At 38.6% G+C, this 19,846-nt stretch overlaps 1 protein-coding gene across 12 annotated transcripts in view; it reads left to right on the top strand.

Annotated features, from left to right (window-relative positions):
• SYT9 (synaptotagmin 9) overlaps positions 1 to 19,846 on the top strand; it is a 293,034-nt gene that overhangs the window by 118,302 nt on the left and 154,886 nt on the right. The gene's annotated exons all lie outside the window — the stretch shown is intronic.

Here is a 19,846-nt window from a genome sequence, read left to right on the forward strand (position 1 = left end):
CAGATGTTTACTTGAGATTCTTCTCACCTTGAGGAATCATTTTCTCGAATAGCCTCTCAATCTAAGTACTTAAAAAAAAAACGTATTGGGGTTGGATTGTTAAAGATGGGATAAGAAAATGGCCTTTCCTCTAATATTCCTGTGTATAAATATTGGAAATGAGCTATTGCTGTGCAGATTATCCAGTACGAATTTACCTAATTTTAAACCAGTCCATTACATAAAAATCTATTTACCCAAAGGATAAATAGAGAATTATTTGGTTCATGAAGAGGTATGCACTAAGCCTGACTTCCATAGCATTTCCTTGATAGTATATTTAAAAGAGATTTGTGAGGTGAAGAGAAGTCATCTATTAAAAGTTTAAATCAGATTTTCCCTACTCAAAGGCTTTTTTTTAATTGAAAGAAGGAGATTATTGTTTCCCATTGCCTGTGGTTACATTAATTAAGTTTATGGAATGATCACTAATGTGTTACTTTAAAGTAGAGAATTAAGTCAAGAAATACTGTTGATTTCAAATGATTTCCCCGAGGTTTAATGCCCAGCCTTCTTAGGGTTCCTTGCTGGACATGATGTGCTGCACGGACTGCAGACATGAATGAGAACACTTCATTTCATGAACTGGGGGCACAAGATGATGTCCTCAGTGGGGAAATTTCTGTCCTTAAGTAAGCAGGAACAAGAAAATTATTTAGCTTGCTTCACCCAAAGCAAGCATTCCTGTTCAAATGTGCCACTTCATTGCCTGTGACAGTGCCAGGAATTGTCACTTTTATCCTGAATAAGTAGTCATCTTTGGCTTTCTAAGGAAAGATGGATAAGACCTCGCACTGAGTTGCACGTTTAACACCCCATATCTTTATGGCTGACTTTATGCCTCTGCTTTTAATCCATGAGCTAGATTCCATGTTTTTAGGTTTTCCTCAGCCCCTGCACTGGGAAGCCCTTGAGGAAGAATCACAGAGAAGACTCCTCACAAAAGACACCTCTGATTCCTTGGTCGAGAAGTAGCCACAGATAAAGAATACACTGTGCTAGTCTCTCAGCTCCTGAAAGCACTGCTCTGCTTTCTTAACTGGGGCACAGTGGTTTTGAGGTAGCCCCCAGGACCCTCTAGATCTTTGGTCTGGGTCAGGAAGTAGCCTGTTCATGAGGCAAGAGAGGGGCGGGGGACTGTGAGTGCCAGGTGAGAGCAACTGAGGCTGAAGCCCATGTCCGGAGTGCCCTGTCTCTTCTGTTCAGGAGGAATCTCTTCACTTCCCTCCTTCCTCTCCTTGCCCACATTAATCCTTACATCAGATGCATTTATCTCCATCCCTCTGAAGCTGTTTGCTTGTCCAAACCAAGACTGCCTTTAATTTCTGAGCCCTAGGAGCTGAGTGGCTGGAGTAGCTGCACTGCCCAGCACTGTGAATGGTACCCCTACTGGTGTGTAGCGCGAACCAGAACAACCACACACAGCAGCAGCCCTGGGATGCAAATCTCTGTAAATGGGTGACTTCCTATTCTGTAAAGGAACCCACTCACCTGAATGCCATGTTTCAGCTTTCTCTGTCCATTGACTACCGAGTGGTAGCTCCATTTTCTCAAGCTCAGCTGAGGGACTTTAGTTTTAAAAGGAGAAAACAGACGTAATTCCCTGTGGACAGCAGAGTGACGCTGCATCTGGGATGTTTGTTCATTTTTTTCAGAGGTGGGGTAAGCCTGGGTCACGATGAATGGACCATCAGAAAGGTAGTTCTTTGCACAGGTAGCTGCAGTACTGTGATGTGGGAGTACAGCACCTCGTCTTCCCTAACTTGGTATTAAGAGAGAATTTGATGAAAGTGTCATCTTTTTAAAATGAAGCTAAGTCATAAAGTGGAACTGGAATGCCTCACCAGTCCTTCATCTGTACCAACTATGGAAAGTAAAGTGCTGATCTTTAAGCTGAGTGTAAGCACGTTTCCATAGAGAGCAGTTAGAATCCTTCTGTGAGATATTATGTTGTTTCATATATTGGCAATGTCAGGCATAAACTTGTGAGTCTAGAGAATAGCCTTCACAGCAGCAGAGAAGAGCATGTGCAAAGGTCCTGAGATAGAAGTGTCTTTAATGTGACTCAAGAAATAGCTGAGTTCAAGAGTGGCTAGTGCAGAATGAAAAAGATAGAAAATGACAAGAAATATGGGTAAGGGTTGGAGGGGGAAGATCATGTGGGCCTTCTAAACTGTTCTAAGGATCTTGGTTTTTACTCTGAATGAGGAGGAGTTGAGAGGGAGGGGCTATAGCTCAGTGGTAGAGTGCATGCTTAGCACACATGAGGTCCTGGGTTCAATCCTCAGTACCTCCATTAAAACAAAACAAACAAACAAACAAACAAAGCATATAAAAAAAAGAGAGAAGGAATTGAATGGAGAAGTGGCAACATTCTGGCTGCTGTGTTAAGAAAATACTGTTGAAGATCAAGGGAAAAGACAGAGAAACCTGCTAACAGGCTATTGTAGTAATCCAGACAGAGGGGACAGTGGACTCAGTTTGAAGAGGCAGCACTAGGATTTGTTGATGGACTGGAAGTGAGTGGTGAGAGGAGTTAAAGATGACCCAAGGCTTTTTGATCTAAGTACCTCCCTTTACTGCACAGGGCAAGACTTCAGGAGGAGGAGAGTTGGAGTGGGGAGGAAAATAAGGAGGCTTTTGTTTTATTAAAAAACTTTTTTGTATATGTGAGGTGCGTGGTGTCTCTTAGTTCAACAGTGACCTCAAGCATGGAAGTCTCTTGTGACGTTATCAATTCGTCTATGCTCATATTTTGTAACTGGGGACTTCACTCTCCTTGAGAGCGCCAGTTGCTTGTAGGACAGCAGTTATTATTGTTACCAGGAAAAGAAAAATAAGTATTACCTTGGTTCTTACTCACCCAAAGAAAGATTTTTGACGAGAGACAGAAAGTTTCATGTAAGCAAGATTCTTTATTAGTGAAATAAAAAAAGTAAAAGACGTAGTGCACTCCCGAGAACTGGGAGCAGGCCAATCCAAGAGAGGAAAAATGGCGCCATTCCTTTGTTTTTCCTGCTTTTATATCCTGGTTTCGTGATTGATTGATTGATTGACGACTCAGGTTCCCTGCGCTCTGGCTGACTGACAGCTCAGGTTCCTTGTGTTTTGGATTGTTCCTTTCCCCCTCCTCTCCCCCTGCCCAGTGCTCATTTCTATCTAAACTACCCGACATTATTAAAAGGTTTGTCCTTGCATGGAATGAAAAGCTCTGTTTAACTTCTACTGTTGATCTTGAATTTACTTACGAGTCAACAAAGAATTAGTCTCTTCTCCATTTTTGACTCTTAGTGGGTAGCCCTTGTAACTTTTCTGATCCTGTTTCCACATCTGGAAAAGAAAAGAGGATTGAATCATGTGATTTCTAGGTTTTAAGCATGTTTTACTGTTTTCCTTGTCTTTTCTTCTGACAGGTGCCAAGCACATCTGTGCCAAGCACTTATGTAGGTCACTTCATTTAATCCTCATAATGTCTTCCAAGACCTTGCTGCTCAACATGTTCAGTTGTACACCAGTAGCACCTGGGAATTTCTTAGAAATGCAGATTTTCGGTCCCCACCCTAGACCTACTGATGTGAATCTGTGTTTTACAAGATTCTTAGGTGATTCATAGGCGCATTAAGGTTTGAGAAGCATTGCTAAAAGAGATTGGTATCTATGAATAAATTGAAATGCAGAAAGCTAAACTAGCCCAAGGCCACGGATTCCATTTAAAAAAAGAGTTGAGTCTAAGTCAAAGTAGGTTCTAAGTAAACACATTGCATATACTAAGCATCTAGGAGTTACCATCAATGAAAATTCCCTAGGTTTTTCTCGTAAGAGCTATCTTTAGACATCCTTTCTCCATTCTTTATTTCTGTAATGGATTTAATCTCTAAGTGTAGATTAAATTCTCTTGCAGTTGTAAAGATTCCACTCAGTATTTTGGTTATAAATTCTTTTATTTAGGATAAGAGTTTTCCATTGACATTCTAGCTTTGTGTTTCTAGAGATTTTTTCCTTCATTTTTCTAGTGAGCTGGAGAAGGTTCACCTGGTCAGGGTGTAAAGTAGAGCTTTATGACACATCACTGATGACTTTTCTTTCCAGGTGGAGATTAACCCTATTCAGGGGAAGCTTTTTCTAGATAATTGGTTTTCAGACTTGGCTGCATGTTAGAAACACTTAGGAAGCTCTCACAAACAAACAGACAAAAAAATAAAACAAGAAGCTGCCAGTGACTGAGCTCTACCCTATACCAGTTAAATCAGAATCTCTGTGGATGGGGCCTGATAGTATATTTTTATAATAATTCCTCAGTTGGTTCTAATGTGCACCCAGGTGGAAGACAACTGTTAAGGCCATTAAGAAAAGGATGAACCCACCTAATTCTTATCAGCTCAGCTCAGATTTCTTTTTTGCAAAATTAGGAAAGATGGTATCAAAAGTCAGGGGGTCTCTACTGTTACTTTGTACGGTTACCACCCGGATCAACTGATTCTTAACTTTTGACCATATTATCCCTAATTTTTATTTTGAGAACTCTTTAAAAATATCATGAGAAACTATATATCCACTCAATTTGGGGGGAAAAATAAGAAATTGAGAAAATCATGTCCAAAGTATTCCATTAAAGGCCAGAATGTGGAACCCTCACTGTTTATTCAGAATGAAATAACTTATTGAAAGATGTACATGGAAAATAATAATTAGGTATAGTTTCTAAGGAAAAATTTCCAAAATAATCATTGAGATTAAACATTAGTCTTAATTCAAATTTTCAAAGATAGTCAAGAAAAATTAACCTTAAAACACTGGATTTTTATGAATAGACATTGGTGTGATTATGCACAATGGGATTAATTTTTTTAAATTAATGTTAATTGCAATCAGGAGCTAGAGAGTCTTCAAAGGAATGAGTGGCATATTGGATGCACGATATGTGGAGATCTAATTTGCATTTACTTCAGTGACATTTTAGGGCTTCTTCATAAATATTTTATTTAAACAAGTGTGTTTTCATCACTGTAGGATTCCTTTACATGGACCAGTGAGTGGTTTAGTCAGGAGGTAATTACCAAGAGGGAAAAACAAAAGCAAATTGTGGTGAAGGCATCACAGGCAGCCCTGTGGCCAGCTGCTTCTCTCCGAATAAAGAGTTAAAAGCACAAACTTTTTGATGTGGGCTAAACTCTCAAGGAAAACTTAAGCTGACACCTAAGGGAAGTTATCCTAAAATTCTCTATTGTGTGTAGAACCTAGGCGTGGCTTTCCCTCTAAAGGCATATTGGCACGTGTGCTCTCCGATGTGGTTGGCTGAAAAAAATTCATAAACTCTTCCTAAGTGACTCACTTGAGGAAACTAACAAGTTCATGTGCTCAAGTGTATAGTGAAAAGGGGGGAGCTTAGAGAGCAGCGTCGGTGGAAGAGCAGCCTCACTTTCAAAAGCATAAGAATGAAGTATGTATTTCTACTTTCTAAATTAAGTTACAGTTGGAGCCATAAATGTTCACCATGACTTCTTTCAAGCATTTCATTGGGTTGGCTCTAAGTAGGGCTTTAAACCAAGGCAAACTCCAACAACTAGGTTTTGCAAATCTCCTTGCAATATTCCTCTGCCCTCGTGCATGAGTTTTCTCACACAAAAACTTCTATCCCAGTGCTGCTAGAACTGAACTTGAAAGGAAAACACTCAGGTCAGAATCTGATCTTGCCTTTACTAGCTTTATGACCTTGAGTTAAAAAATACTTGTCTTCACTTTATTCACCCGTGAAATGGCCTTAGAAGGCTGTTGCAGCACAGAGCCCAGAGTAAGTACTCAAGTAATTGCTCAGTAAGTGGATTTTGTGGTGCAGTATCACCTGTCCATGTTTCCCCTCCACCATGAGCCACAGGCACGCACACGTTTTACCAATTTATACAGCACACCTTGGACATACTGCGGGTTGGGTTCCAGACCAACACAGTAAAGTGAGACACGTGAATTTTTTGGTTTCCCAGTGCATATAAAAGATAGGTTTACACTATATCGTGGTCTCTTAAGTGTACAATAGCATGATGTCTAAAAATAGTACATAACTTAATTTAAAAATCCTGTATTGCTAAAAAATTGCTAACCATCATCTGACCCTTCAGTGAGTCATAATTTTGTTGCAGTAGTGACCTTTGAGATCACAGATCACTATAACAAATATAATAATAGTAAAAAAGTTTGAGAGATTGCAAGAGTTAGCAAAGTATGGCATAGAGACATGAAGTGAGCAGGTGGTGGTGGAAAAACAGCCCAATAGATTTGCTCAGTGAAGGGTTGCCACAAACCTCCAATTTCCAAAAAAAAAAAAAAAAAAAGAATAGTGCAATAAAATGAAGCACAGTAAAACAAGGTCTGCCTGTAATCATCCACAGACAAAATTTACTGTTCTACTTTTTTGTAAACTTGAACCTTGTAAAATTTGTTTTATCACTGTTTATTAACTGTATGACCCTGGGTAAGTTATTTAAGCTCTGTGTATTAGTTTTGTCATGAATCAAATGGAGTGCTTTTACCCAAATAAAATATAGGATGCCCAGTTTAATTTGAATTTCAGGTAAACAAAGGATATCTGTTGTTGATCTGAAAGTCAAATTGAACTGGGCGGCTTATATTTTTATTTGCTAAATCTTGGAACCCTGCATTAGTACCTATCTCATAATGTATAGGAAGTGCCATACTGCCGGCACTTAGTACATGCTCAATACATATTAGCCATTAGTACTATTGTTGTTATAATTTATCCATGATGAGCAATCATTATTGTGTAACTATTGTGATGACTGTATATATTCCAAAGGGTAGCTAAATCTTTTTCACTTAACCCTTCTTTGGGAATATTTCAAGCTTCTGATTTTTTATTACTATAAATAATACTGTAAATAATAAATAAATAAATAAATAATACTCTATAGTATCCCACTCTCCTTTGGGAATATTTCTTAATAATTAATTATTACCAATGGGTTCCAGTTGCTTTCCAATATATCTCTGCCAGTTTGCCCTTACATGTTGTTGCTACATGTCAACAGTCAGTCCTCTACCATTAGGTGATAAAATATGAACAGAAGGTTGCTAATTTAATAAGTTCTAAGTGACTACCTGGTTGTTGTTTCAACTTGTATTTTTTCTATTGGTAGGATTAACTATTTTTAATATTTTAAACCTATTTGTATTTCCTGTTACGTGAATTTTTTTGTGTTTATTCTCTACCATGTACCAATTTAGTTTTGGAGAATCTTAATGTTTTTCTTATCAATTTGCATTAGCTGGAACATAAATATTCTGTCAAATTAGCTTATAGAAGGAGCACTCTGTAGCCAGTGGACTCAGGTTGACTGTAATTGATCCATTATACTAGACTGCCTTTTAAAATGTTAGGAGTGCATTCTTTCCATTGCTAAGTGCTGCCTTTATTTATGTGAAATAGAAAAAAATTTATTGTTATATAATTTGAATCTCATTTTCTTTCCCTCTTTCCAGCTCCCCTCCCATCCTAACACTTCTGTAGCCTTTACGTGGCCACACTGATCTGATCACTTTTCTAATTATAATTAAATTATAAAACATCCACTCAGTGCCCCTTAAGTGCCAGGTACTAGGTTAGGCATCACTAATTCGAAGATACATTGGCTATGGTTACTACCCCGATGAAACTGAGATAAAACAATAATAGTTAATATTAAGACCAGAAGGGAGATACGTACTGGATACAGTGCAGGAAAAGAGGAGAGAAGTAATTAGCTGACGTGAGTAGATCTATAGAGGATTCCTGGAGAAGTTGATTCTTGGGTGCGGCACTTTGCCTGGAATGTGTGGGTGGGAAGGACATTCTGGAATTTACAAACTTTCTAAGACAGGAGAGAATGGATCTTTGGTAACAGTAAGTGGAGCACATACGGGAATGTTGAGCAGTGAGTCTGTTCTAGTAAACACTGGTCGTCAGATCATGGAAGTCCTTGTATGCCGTCATCAAAGTCCCATGGAGGACTTGGGCTAGAGGATTTTGAAGCAGAAATCTTGAAGGAAGTGCAGTTTACTATGATGAGCCCGAAGGACTCATTCTCAGCGAAGTAGTCCAGGAGATTTAAGGAGGGAAAAGTTGTGTGAGTGCCCTTCTCGAGTCTTCCCCGTTCCTCATGGGAAAAAGCTCAAGCTAGTTGTGATGTGCTTCCTGACTGCGGTAGGGTCCTGACAGATTGGAAGTGCTGTGTGGGAGATTACCTTTTCAGATCCCCAATCATGTCACCCTGAAACTCAAGTGTAATTACCTCATATAGTTGTAAAAACTGCCTTCAGCAAGTTTAGTCATCTGGCTCAAACATCTGGGTTCCAGATATAATTTCAGACTATGCCAACAATGACATCTTGCTTCCTTGCCTGTTTATTTAATAATGAAAAAAGCAATGTGTTCAGTTGCGTTGCAGCCACTTGGTTTGAGGAGATGCACAGTCTGTTTTCTCTGATGTTACAGGGCTCAGGAGGGAGTCGATGTGGCAAGCCTGCCTGGTGCCTACCAAGCCATGCTTGGAGATGGTGATTTATTCGGTATACAGGGGCTGCAAAGTGGCCAGCTTAGTTTTGTAAAATAATTGAATGCCCTTAGGCAGGTGCTACAGTTTCTGCTTTCCCTATTTGCCCCACCTCCCCCGCCGCACACACATGAACTTCACTTACCACATTTAAGGAATAGGCCTGGCTATAAATGTTTGCACCAGCTATATAGCACTGCAGACCCGTTGAAGGGTTTTAAGCTGAAAACTGAGATGAGCAGATTCATCTCCTAATTAGATGACTCTGAAGGCACGATGAAGGCTGACTGGAGAGATTATAATTAGAGATGCCATTCACTCACTCATCAATGCTTATTGACCCTCTCCCACATGCAAGACTGTTCTAGGCATCGTAGGTGCCTGGATACCTGGATACAGTATTGTACATACACGAGGGGACCAGACAGAACATAAAAATCTTGCCCTTATGGAACTTACATGTTGGCAAGAGGAAAGTGATGGCACATAAATAAACTAATTACATAGTACGTTAGATAGTGATAAGTGCTAAGGAGAAAAATAAAGCATGGAAAGGAATAGATATGGGAACTAAAATGGCATCACTGAGAAACTGATGTAGGAGGGAAGGTCAGAGATGTGGCAGCAAGATGTGCACGTATCAGGGGGAAGAGCATTCCAGAAGGAGAACAGCAGGTATAAAGGTCCTGAGGCAGACACATGCTTGGTATATTTAAGTGTCAGCCAGGGGCAGTGGGACCATGGTGGAGTTGGCAAGGAAGAGAGAAGTAGTAGATGAGGTCAGAGAGGTGATGGCAGGCTGACTGTAAGGCCCTATAAGCCATTGTAACTTTTACTCAGAGAAAGATGGGAAGCTGTTAGAAAGTTTTATGCAGAGAATTAATAATATGTGACAGGGATAGAAAGGATCACTCTGCCTAACATTTAGAAAGTGGACTGTGGAAGGGAGAGCTGTGACGTGACTGCTGTGAGAGGTGATGGTGGCTTGGACCAGAGTGATGGCCATGGAGATGGTGAGAAATGGTCAGATTCTAGGTAGCTTGAAGGTAGAGCTGACAGGATTTACTGATGGATGGATGTAGGGTGTGAAAGGCAGAGAGAAATCAAGAGTGAGTCCAAGATTTTGGCCTGAGCAAGAGAAGAGAGGAGAAGTTTGAGGAGGATAATAAGGAGCTTAGTTTGGATGTGTTAAGTTGGAACTGCTTATTAGTGAGTCAGGTGGGGAACAGACTAGGAAGCCAGACACATGAGCCTGGAGTTCAGGAAAGACGGCTGGACTGGAGATTCAGATGTGAGCATTGTAGGCTTAGAGGTGATGTTTAAAATAAGTCTGGCTGAAATCTTCTAGGCAGATGGTGTTGGAGAGAAGAGTTGGAGACTGAGTTCTGGAACTCTCTAGCCCTAGGAGGATGGAGAGAAAATGAGGAACCAGCAAAAGAACTCTAATGAAGAGGGACCAGAAAATCCAAGCAAGAGTGTTGACCTGAAAGCGGAAATGATGAAGAAGGTGTGTGAGAAAGGAGGGGAAAAACAACTGCATCAGATGCCATCAGATCAGGCAGAATGAGCGCTGGTCACAGCGGTTAGGTAACATCGGATCATTGGAAGTGATGTTAATTAGATGTTTTGGTAGACAGGTGAGGACAAGAGCCTAACTGGCACAACCTTAAGAGAAATTGACGGGAGAGGAATTAGGGGCAGTGAATATAGACTACTCTTTCAAATTTTTCTGCACACAGGAGCAGAGAGAAATGAGTTAGTAGTCAGTCACCAGTGAAGGAAGTAGATCAAGGGGGGTTGTTTTTATTTAAAGTTGTAGGAGATAACGGCACTTAGGTGATCTGGTAGAGAACAAAAACTCATTATATAGGATAATGAGGGGAGGGTTGCTGGAGGGCTGTCCTTGAGTGGGCATTTGGATGTGGGTCCTAGAGCTCAAAGACAAAGTCTAGCCTGCAGGTACACATTTAGGAGCCATCAGCATCGGGAGGATATTTGAAGCCAATAAACTAGATGAGCTTACTAAGGGGTGAATGAAGACAAGGAGTCAAACGACTCATCAGAGGTTTGAGAGCTGGGAAGGAACCAACAAAGGAGACTGAAAGGGACAGTGGGGGGAGGGGGAATCAGGACTGTGGCAGAAAATATTCCTGGGAGGAAGGCGTGAGCCCTTGTGTGAAATGAGGCTGATGGGTCAAATATGGTGAGGAGTGAGAACTGCCCATTGCATTTAGCAACGTGGAGGTGCACTGGTGACCGTGAACTGAGTGATTTTGGAGTGGAAATGGGCGAATGGAATTGGTGCAAATCTGACTGCAGTCTCTTCAAGAGATGAGGAGAGGAGAGAAGTTGAAGAAAGAGAATATATGCTACTTTTTTAGTTTCATTGTGAAGGAAAAGGGAGGAGAAAATGATTCAGAAGATGGTTTTTAAAGGAGAAAATAACTGCATGTTTGTATGCTGGAGAGAAGTTTAAAATGATGCAGAGGATTGAACTGCCTGAGTGATGTACCTGAGTTGGTGGGTTTTTCAGCAGTTCTTTTGTTGTCAATGAACCGGGGCAGAGTATCTGAGCCCAGGTAGGTAGATAGGATTTGAGGATCTTATAGAGGTTTGTTTTCTGATTGCTCTTCCGTTATCATAAGAAAGGAAGCAGCAAGGTTACCAGCTGAGGTGAGGATGGGGTACAAAATGTGCAGGTTTGAAAACAATAAGGTAGAAATGACAGTCCAAGAGGTGGGAGATTGGATGGATTATGGAAGTCAGCCTGCCAGCAACATTGTCCACCCACTTGAAATTGTTGCTCATGAATTTAAAGTGATATCCACTAGCATAGATGTCAGGTTTTCTCCCACCACATGCACCTGTGTTTGCGCAGGCATGAAGAGACAGGAGTTTGTGTTTGAGCGGGGTTGTGTTTATGGATGACAATGAAATAGTGACAAAAGAGGGTATATAGGCAATCTGCTGAATGGGAGAAAATATTTGCAAACTGTATGGCCAATACAGGGTTAATACCAAAATGTAGAAACAGCTCATACAACTCAACATCAAAAAAAGAAACAGCCCTACTAAAAAATAGGCAGAAGACCTGAACAGACATTTTTCCAAAGAGGACATGCAGATGGACAACAGGCACGTGAAAAGGCACTCAGCATGCTAATCATCAGGGAAATGCAAATCAAAACCACAGTGAGATAACACCTCACACCTGTCAGAACGGCTACCATCAAAAAGAACACAAATAACAAACGTTGGCAAGGCTATGGAGAAACAGGAACCCTCATACACTGTTGGTGGGAATGTAAGTTGGTGCAGCCACTGTGGAAAACAGTATGAAGGTTTCTCAGTAAGATTAATTTTAAATGCATGAAGTTCAAGGATGTTTATGGAATCTGATGCAGATGTCCAGGGCAGTTGACTGGTGGATCACAGGGAAGAACTTACTGGAAGTCGAAGAAGGTGAGAAAAGGGTGAATTCTAAGGCTCCCAAGAAACTTGAAGAGTTTTAGAAAATAATTCTCTGTTGCAGCTACACATCAGAATCAATCAAGGAACTTTTGAAGACAGCTGCCCTATCCCCATACTGACTAAATCAGAATCTTCCATGGTGACACCTAAAATATCTCTGCGTGTGAGTCTGGTGTGCAGCCAGGGTGGCAAATGACATGCATTTATAGCCTTTATGGATTGAAATTACTTTTTACAGCCCCATTGTCAAAGTAAATGCTCCAACCATCTGTCTAAAACCATTGTAAAATATTATGCAAGGAAATCTAAGCATGAAAATGCATTTACTGTTATCATTGATCCTTCTTTATTCTTACCACAGTGGGAGTTATCTCAAATTATTAGGAAGTACAGCTGCTGTTGGTACAGCTAATAATAAATTCTGTTGAAAATTTAGCTGTAGGATGTAACTGTAGCATCCTGGTGCTAACTAAAATCATGGTCCTCTTTTTAGCTGGGCATGTAATATTATCATTTATTTTTAATTTAGGATAACCATACTATAAATAAATTCTGTAAGAACTGTACCCAGGCTCTGAGCTTAGATAATATGGTTGCTTGATTCCTGTAGGATAAAGTCCTTTTTACCAATATGTTCACTTCCCATCAGAAAAACCTGGGAAACTAAGAAAGAGACATGGATGAAGGGACACATTAGAACCACTTTGGACATTTTACTCAGAAAATCTCAGGTTAAACATATTTTCAAATTTAATGTTTTCTAATAATGTGGATGTTAATTGATGGCATAGCTGAGCTAGCCCTAAAGTCTTCTCAAATTATTTCAGAGGGAAAGAGAAAACTGTTGTTTGCTCTTCTTTAATCTGTTCCACTGTGACTGCTACTTAAGATTTAATGTCACTGTAATATTCTGAATTTATAGGGCATCCTTCTTCTGGGGCTTTGGAAGTGTTTGGTGTGTATTACCTTAATTTTGAGGGAACTAAAATTCATCATGTTATGGGATCTATTTCAGAGAGTCTACAAAGAGAACTAGAAAATCCCCCAAATGTTTCTCTTTTTTTCTTCCAAATGCTGTTGGTAGAAGCATCCGTTGATTCTAACTCCATGCTGCTATAGAGGCCGTTTATGTATGGATTACTGAAGGCTTCTCTCGGGGGAATCTAATCTCTGTAGGTTCAGTTTGAGAGGATCCACTCTGCAGGCTGATAAAGATTAAAATTGCAGCTCTTTTCCATTACATTGGTTTTTTGATTTGTTAATTTTTATATTGTCTTAACGCTTCAGCAACTCAATCACAACTGTCTTCCCAGGACCTCAGCATGTGGGAACTGGGAAGTTAAATTGGACAGATTCACAAAACAAGGGCTCCATAGCACACGTCTTTAAGTAAAAGGTGATGTTTTAGGGCTACGGGCGGTCATCAGGTTTGATCCAGGCAAACATGTGGGGAAAAGTGGGCATTAAATAGTGCCCTTAATAATTTAGCTTAGGATGTGGGGAAATGTTAGAGGAGGATCACAGTTGGCCGTACACCACTTGATTCCTAAATGTTGAGGAAATAGTTTCATTGAATATGTTAAAATAACAAGTGCAAAATATCTATGGATTTTATAATGTCTTTATCTTCTCTTTTTCCAAAGCCTCATGCTAATTAAACTAACATTCCTATAATAAACATCCTGGATGTGACATAAAAGTCATTAAGTATGACTTATCTTAGACTGATAAATAGTATAATAAACAGTGAAGAGTAGCAGGCATAAGCTTTTACTTTTAATGAATGAAGCAGTATTTAAATCTATAGGACCAAGTTTGTTAAAACTTCAGAGGTTAGAAAAATCAGAATTATAGTAGGTGACTACCATACTTGACTAATAATATGACACATCAAATAGACAAAGTAAGTTAATAAATAGAGGATAGAAGTAATGTAATTAAAAGTTTGATTTACATGAAATACAGAATTTTCTACTCACCAAGAGAAAAAGAGTGTTCTTGGAACATTTAAAAAAATTGATCAGTACATGATCAGACCATAAAAAAGGGACATTAATTCCAAAAGATCAAAATTTTATGGGTTAAATTCACTGACAGTAATGCAATAAAACCATCAGTGAATGAATAACAAGTAACAACATCAAAACCCTAAACGTCTGAAAACTGAACTCTTCAAGAGGTCTCCTGAGTTAAAAAAAAATAAATGGAAACTAAAATTATAGACGTTGAAAATACAATGGAAATGAAAGCACCTGTATCAGAATTGCAGAGTCCAACCAAAGCTATATTTAGATGAAAATTCATAACTTTAACTTGTTATAGTAAATAAACAGAGAAATAGAAAATAAATAAACCAGCTTTAAATGTAAGAACCTAGAAATAGAAAAGTGAAGTAAACCAAAAAAAGTAGGAGCAAAGCATTAGTAAACCCCCCCAAAAAAGAAATTAATAATTAGAAAGTGAAAAATAAAAAACAAAATCAAAGAAAAAGTGGTATTAATAAGCAAAACGAAGATGTGTTTCTTTGAATTATAAATAAGTAAATACTTTGCTATTTTGACCAAGAAAAAATTATGAGAAAACATGAATATAAAGCAAGAGGAATGAGAAAGGGGATTTAATAATAGATGTAGAAGGGATAGAAAAACATAATAGAATGCCAGGTATGCCAGTGATACGGAAATATGGATTGAGTAGAAGGTATAAACATCTCAGAGCAGCTATAAAAATATTTAGAGGAAACTGAAAAATAATCCAAGAATTATTCCCCACAAAAGTTAAGGCCCAGATGTGTATAGGTCATGTCTATCAAAAAATATCAAGTAATGCATCAATCTCTCATTTGTTGAAACCATAATAGTCATTGCAGATTTGTTTTAATTTCTCATTGCAAAAAACATTTTTTAAAATGAGCACAAGAATTAAGGTCACCAACTCTTCTACTACGCAGAAATAATCACTCTACTATTTTTTTCCTAGAAGTAGAATTGCCAGATCCAAGCTTACGCACATTAAATATTTGGGTACAAAATTATCAAATTGTCCTCTGGAGAGGTTTAACAATTCATATACTTATAAAACTACTCCAAAAATTGTGCTCTACACTGGAATTTGACACAACATTGTAAAATGACTATAACTCAGTAAAAAAATGTTAAAACAAAAACAAAAAAAACTACTCCATAGCAAACAATATAGAAAGCATTCCAGTTCAGTTTATGAAGCTAGTATCATACTGATATAAAATCTGACAAAGACAATAGGAAAAAAATCTTAAAACTAATCTCAGTTAAGCACATAAATGCACAAATTCTATGTTAAATAACAGTAACATACGTACACAGCTTTGTATTAAAAGAATGATCTACTGCAGCCCAGCAGGGTTTATCTCAGTATAAGAATGGTAAAGCTATTATTGCACTAAGAGATTTGTTGTTGTTGTTGTTGTTGTTATATATATAATTTTTGACCATGTTTACACAAAATAAGTAACATAAGCTTCACACATTTTCCTCAACTTATCTCGTTATTCCCTCATTTAAAAAAATAGCTTTATGAGGTTTATTTTATACACTCTATAATTCACCCACTTTAAGGGATGATTATTTAGTAAATTTATGAAGTTGTGCAAGCATCATTATAAATCAGTTTTACAACATTTCCATCACCCCAGTAAGATCCCCCATGTCCATTCCCAGTTCCAGGAGGCCACTAATCTGCTTTCTGTCTCTATAGATTTGCCTTTTCAGGACATTTTATATAGATGGAATCATATAATATGCAATCTCTTCTGTAATTGGATCCTTTCACTTAGCATACTGTTGCGTTTGAGGTCCAGCTGTATTTGTACCACGTGTTATTAGTTCCTTCCTTTTCATTACTGATTAGTATTCCATTACGTGGATATTCCACATTTTATTTATCTGTACATCAGTTTGTGGATATTTGGATTGTTTTCAATTTGGGGCTATTATGAATGAATAATGCTGCTAAGAACATTTGGGTGCAAGTTTTTGCACAGGTGTATATTTTGATTTCTCTCGGGTATATAGCCACAAGTGAAATTGCTGGGTCATGTGATAACTGTTGAAGATTTTGAGGAACTGCCAAACTATTTTCCAAAATCGCTGCACTACTTTACATTCCCATCAGTATTGTTTGAGGGTCCTTGTTTCTCTATGCCCTGGCTAACATTTGTCATTGTCTGTCTTTTTTATGATAGCCATTTTGGTGAGTATGAAATTGTGTCTCATTCACAATACCTTTTTTTGAGAAACGAACAAATACAATCATCTCAAATGATGCCAAAAAAGCATCTGGTTCAGTACAACATTATTCTCGATAATATCTTAGGAAACCAAAAAAGCCACTGTCTTAGTATGTTAAGAATGCTGCTGATGATAGGAACAGTTACGTTATAACCAGTAATATCATTAATAAATAGTAATAATGATAATACATAATAGAACTTAATGCCAGATATTGTTCTACGCTTTTCCTATAATAGCTCATTTAACACAGCAACCTTGACGCATGTTCTGGTATTATCTCCATTTTACAGAGGAGGAGTCCAAAGCATAGACACTTAGTCATTGACTCCATGCAGCTAGTAAGTCATGGTGCTGGAATTTGAACCAAGCATTCTGGATGCAAAGTCCACCCCATTGATCCTACTGCTGTAATCTGGAGAATCTCATCTCAACTGGGCCCTCGGTGCTGCCTGATGCTTCTTCCCTGTCATGCGGCCTCTTCCTTGCCCTTCTCCCACTCCTCTGAAGCTCTGCCTCTACTCCCAACTTTCTACAGATAACTGTACTTCCTGCTTCTCAGAGAAAATCAAGACCATACAAAAAAGTGAATGGAACAAAAACAAGGTAACTTGGCGGTATAGTATCTAGTAAAGGTGGCAGTTCAAATCAGTGGGGGAGAAAATGGATTATTCGGTAAATGGTGTTGGAATAATTGGCTCACTATCTGATAAAAACACTATGTTCCTGCTCCACTCCCAAATACTTCTCTGTGGTTTAAATTTTACAAAAAAATAAAACTAAAAGTCTAAAGGAGATGACAAGATAGGCATTTTATCATCAGGATACTCTGCATATAACAGAAAAACAGAATAACAGTGGCTTAAACATAGATGGTAAATTTAAGAATTCTCTTACGCAGAGAGAGCTAGAGACAGGCTGCCCTGGGAGGCTGCAGGTAGTCATAAGACCCAGGTTCCTTCTGTGTTTTTATTTTGCCTTGTTTACTGAATGGCTTCTAACTCAGAGTCACTTCATGGACTAAAATGGCTGCTGAAATTCCAGCACTCACATTTGCATTCCTGGAAAAGACAAAAGACCCTACCTCCAACCTGAGCTTGTTGTTTTTAAATAACCTTTCTGGAAATGCCACTCTGCACTTGTGCTCTCATCTCATTGATCACAATGTAGTCAATGTGGCCTTGCTACAAGGAAAGTTGGGAAATGTAGTCTTTTGACTTATATTGTCATTCCAATACATGTTAAGTTTTGTGTTTTTCTTGGAAGAAGGAAAAATAGATATTGGTGGCATCTACCAGTTTCTGTCATATTTTCGGTAGATGAAGCTTTCCTTAGCATGACCCCAAGGTCAGCAGCTGTATAAGACAAGGTTGATGGATTTTGACAAACACAACAGCTACAGTTTTTTTTTCTTTTGCAAAAGGCATGATAAACAAAATGAAAACAAACCACAAAGTGGGACCAAATAATTGCAATGAATGACTATCAGTAAGAAACTTCATTGTGCCTTTTGGAAAGTATTATTCTTTGGTTATTTTCTAACCAAATGTTAGAAAATACAGTAATGCATTATAGGCAGTGTTTAATCTTATGTATACTTTTTTAAAAGTCCATATTGACCTTTTAGCAAGAGGGAGCAGTATTTGTTTTGCATATGTTCATTTTAATTCTTTGCCCCTCAAAGGTACATTCTAGGCTCATCTGTTAGATGCTACCCTGTATTAATACATGTAAAGTGATGGGTTATTTGATTTAGGACAGATTCATCTAGATTACCTGAATAGTCAATTAACTGCCATGGTGAAAATTATCTGCTTTCAGATTGTTAAGAACATCAAATCAGTAGCCATTCTCAGTTCTTCGCTTCATCAGGAAGTGAATTAAAGTGAAACCATTAGCGGTCATTTTCCTAAATACTAATCACTGAATTTCAAATCCCAGGAAAAGCTTTGCATGTTTTTAGTAGTTATTATAGACTGGAATGTTTTTAACTGAGTTCAGGACTTCAGGACATCGGGAGGGTGTCATTGTTTCTGTCCAGATTACTTAGATAACCATAATCCTTCATAACTTTCTGTTAATATCTCTTGATTAACAAGCAGGTTGGAGCCAAGTGATTTTGTCTATTTGGTATCCTTGGTAACCACTGTTAGATGATAAGTTGAATCAATTTAAATTGATTTCTTATAAAAATCTGCTTCCATGAGAAAGCATTGGTTTTGATGCTTATATGCACAAGACATATATTTATATCATCAGATGTGGAGAATATTTGTAGATTAAAATCTACAAAGTCTAAGAAATTCAGAAAATGGGGAAGATGAGGGAAGGCTGCAAGGGCCCTGCTGTTAAGACTCTGCTTCTACCTGGTGATGGAAAACTTATGTAAAAGAAGGAACCTGAGGCAAAATAGCCACTATGTGAGCTTTTATTCAGTGAAGGAATAGCCTTCCTTCCCTTGCATCTGGGAGTGTTGTCATGACAAAGCTATTTTGTTGTTATAGAAGTTTGGGAAAAGATAGAGGACACCTTTTTCCAATAAAAAGTAACACAGTATATATTTTAGCTCCAAGCACATTTTTAATGTCAATGTAGGAAGCATTTTCCTTTGGTCCTGATAGGTGCCTTAACTGAGGCTGGTATCTACTGCACACCATGTGTTTCCAGAAATTACTACACACCATGCATTTCCAGAAATTACCTTTTTAGGGGTATTACTAGAATGTGGAAAAGCCAGTGCTAGACTGTAGCAGGGGCCAGGACTGCTCATTGGTGGAATAAGCACTCCCATCCCCACATTTGGAGCCTATAGCAAAGGGTGGGCTAGAACCACCACTGTACAGATGTGCCCTCGGCCCCTGCAAGCCACAGATTTCCCCAGGGGAGCGCTGGGAAGAAATGGATAGTCCTGATTTCAGTTCTACATAGGATTTTGGCTGCTGCTGACTTCAGATACTCTGCTTGCTCTCAGAGGAACTGCAAGATAGAAATTTAAAGGAAAAAAAGGCAGGAGCTGAGCTATAACAACGTAAGTCACAGCTCCATTTATAAGATTAGGTGCTTAGAGCCCTTTTTACCATCAAATCTACCTGTTCTACAGTTAAATGCTTCCTACGTGAACACTTCCAGGACAAAGCATAGATCCTGGGCAGTCCATGTAGACTGAGTTAAAAGACTGCTTCACCACTTACTAGCTTTAAAACATAGGGATAGACACCTCAGCTCTTGGTGTCTCAGTTTTCCCATTTGCAAAATGAGATAATGATGTTTATAAGGGAACTTTAAGGTACAAATGAGATCATGGATTTGGAACAGGGTCTGGCACTTACTCAATGCTGGTTCCCTTGTTATTCCTCTTGGGGAAGATTTTTCTGAGTTTCACAAAAATCTGCTCAAGTCACTCCTACCCCATCCTTTATTTTTGCTTTCTTTTGCTTCTTCCATTAAGCTCTCCTCCTGTTTTCCACCCATCTTCTGGAGCCCTACTCCATCATTGTTTTCTCTCTTCTTCCTTCATCTTATCCC

Source organism: Vicugna pacos, chromosome 10 (assembly GCF_048564905.1).
Source record: "Vicugna pacos chromosome 10, VicPac4, whole genome shotgun sequence".
Lineage (NCBI taxonomy): Eukaryota > Metazoa > Chordata > Mammalia > Artiodactyla > Camelidae > Vicugna > Vicugna pacos.